We start from the raw sequence: 3,049 nt of genomic DNA, 5'->3' as shown, positions 1-3,049 counted from the left end.
TTACTTTAACTTGATTACTAACTTGCGCTAACTACTCATCCACCATGCCACCTCTTGCTCTACATACGAAGGTTAATCCAAGACAAGAGCAGTCCAATAGGTTACCATAAGAGCAGGGTTGGGTAGGGTTACTTTAACTTTATTACTTTCAATTACTTTTGGATTACTCCAATACCAAATATGCTAATAAAAGACAAAAGAAACAAAATATGAATAAAATGACTCGATTTTGTGCAGGCTTGGGGAGTAACGGAACACATGGAACGGCAAAAAATGTCGTTGGCAAGCTGTTTGGATTTATTTTCATTTTGTTTCTGTCGCATTTTATGTTCGTTTTGCCGGAGATCAAAGAGATCAAAGCCAGGAGAGAAAGCTTACCACGTGTTGTGAGTCATAATTTTATTCATATTTAGTTTCTTTTGTCTTTTATTAGCCTATTTGGTATTGGAGTAATCCAAAAGTAATTGAAAGTAATGCAGTTAAAGTAACCCTACCCAACCCTGGGTGTAAACAATATATAATACGACGTGAGTCACACAATTGTATCGAAGCTCATCATGCCGGAACTCCACATTTGCACCGCTGCTATCTTGTGACCAGCAGCATGTCCATAAATTGTTTGTTGTCAACGCCAACAATTTCAAAGTCCTCAGGGTGCTGACATACGAAGGAAGTTGATTGACGACGTGAGAGCGGATAGGCCACTCTGGGCTTGAAATGATCTGAAATGAAATGATATGCATTTCTATAGCGCTTTTCAAGTCAATGACTTCCCAAAGCGCTTTACAATGTGCTCCACATTTCCCATGAGCGGCCTTGTATTGCAGCCATGTAAGGCGCTAACCTGCTTATTGGGGGTATTAGGGGTTCAGTGTCTTACCCAAGGAGACTTCGGCATGTAACACGGACAAGCCGGGATTCGAACTGGGATCCCTTAATCCTAAAACGATCGCTCTAGCTCCTGAGCTACTGCCGCCCCGTGAATTCCACAACTCTGTGAAATTAATTTGGGCGGCAGTAGCTCAGAGTGCTTGTCTTGGGATCAATAGGTCACAGGTTCGATTCTCAGTTCTTACGTGTTATATATCGAAGTGTCCTTGAGCAAGACACGGAATCTCCAATGGCCCCGATGAGTAGGTAGTTGCCATACATGGCTGACACTGCTATTGAATGAATGAATGAATGAAAACTTTTATTTCGAACATAAAAATAAAAGCAGGACAAAAACAATGAGTCAACAAAAAAATAATGTTACATAACATGTTCGAAAAGGGGTAGTCAGAAGCAGATGCTTTTGGTATGTGAGTGTGTGTGAATGGGGTTGGGTAGGGTTACTTCAACTTGATTACTTTTAATTACCGTATTTTCCGCACTATAGGGCGCACCGGGTTATAGGGCGCACCCCCCAAAAAATAGTTTTTGGTCCTATATCTTCCATAGATAAGGCGCACCGGATTATAAGGCGCTACAATGGGAACGTCGACAAAACAGTCAGACGGTTCAGTCCAACTTATTACCCCCTTAACATTCCCAAAGCTTGCAAAGAAGCAAATACGTGTCGTAGACACGTGCGGATGCGGTGTCCGTACGATGTCACTCAAAAGCATCGTTCCAAATATCATTCGAAAGGTTAAAGTCTTGGGAAATGCCAACCATTCCTTAGTTTCTATTTTCTTTTTCGCTCGCAACTTTACTGTGCATATGACAATAAACACTTGGAATTGAGTTTAAATCACTCAACTCATCACAGCAACATCAAGATCGTTCTCAAACAAGATACCGGGAAAATATAAAGCCGCATAGCTCACCTAAGTTCTCACGTTCAATAATGATACGCAATCATGGTCTTCTGCCAGGACCTTAACTTGGCCTTTTGCAAGGCTTTGATGCTAGATCCTTAGCTTGGCCTTGTGTACTTTCTATGAAGTCACTATCTTTGATTTTTGCATTTCGGAGATGGAATATGAGCTTGCTTTGTCCACTCCACGCATCGGCCCGGTATAGCAGTACCTCCGGGAACGGTGCATTCGCAATGATCGCAGCAAGGCTTTAGGGCTAGGACCTTAGCTTGGCCTTTTGGCTGAGAGTAAGTGTCCCGGCTCCTAGGCTTTGTAGCGTATTATGAACTGACCGATAACGGATAATGGATAATGAATAACGAAGATAGATCAATAACCCTTAAAAACCCCAAAACCCCCCCCGTGAGTGAAGTAAATCCAGGAGAGTAAATTATTTGCAAATACAGACTAAAAAAACATGTTTCTTTATGGTGTACTTTAGCAAGCTTGCTAAGCTTGCTACGCCATTGCTAAACTCGGCCAATTGCAGGGTTTGTTTTGGCCATCTAGCCAATCCGAGGCTCCGAATAATTTCAGCCAATAGCGATCGATTTAACGGATGATTGACACATCTTTTTCGGCCAATTGCAGGGTTTGTTTTGGCCCTCTAGCCAATCCGAGGCTCCGAATAGCTTCAGCCAATAGCGATCGATTCAACGGATGATTGATACATCTTTTTCGGCCAATTGCAGGGTTTGTTTCGGCCCTCTAGCCTATCCGAGGCTCCGAATAACTTTAGCCACTTTAGTGATCGATTCAAATGATGATTGACACATTGGTTAGCCAATGAAACGCCGGTATATAAATCCCAGCATACACCGCGGACTACTCCACGTTCGGGGGAAATTCGAGTCGGCGGCTGTTGCGTAAGTTGCGAGACCTTGTGATTTAACGTTGAGCCATATATAAGGCGCACTGTATTATAAGGCGCATGGTCAGCTTTTGAAAAAAATTACGACTTTTAGGTGCGCTTTATAGTGCGGAAAATACGGTAGTTTTGGATGACTCCAACACCAAATATGCTAGTAAAAGACAAAAGAAACTATATATGAATAAATTGACTAAATTGTGTGCAGGCTTGGGGAGTAACGGAATACATGGAACGGCAAAAATGCTGTTTGGATTTATTTTCATTTTGTTTCTGTCGCATTTTATGTTCGTTTTGCCTTAGATCAAAGAGATCAAAGCCAGGAGAAAAAGCTTACCACGTG

At 42.1% G+C, this 3,049-nt stretch overlaps 1 pseudogene; it reads left to right on the top strand.

The window, feature by feature from the left end:
• The first annotated feature begins 1,860 nt into the window (after positions 1–1,860).
• On the top strand, positions 1,861–2,032 carry LOC148364867 (U2 spliceosomal RNA; annotated as a pseudogene).
• Positions 2,033–3,049: the final 1,017 nt, after the last annotated feature.

Source organism: Urocampus carinirostris, chromosome 6 (assembly GCF_059441175.1).
Source record: "Urocampus carinirostris isolate Australia breed hairy pipefish chromosome 6, RoL_Ucar_1.0, whole genome shotgun sequence".
Lineage (NCBI taxonomy): Eukaryota > Metazoa > Chordata > Actinopteri > Syngnathiformes > Syngnathidae > Urocampus > Urocampus carinirostris.
The sequence above is the reverse complement of the archived record's forward strand: the minus strand, read 5'-3'. Positions and strand labels throughout refer to the sequence as shown.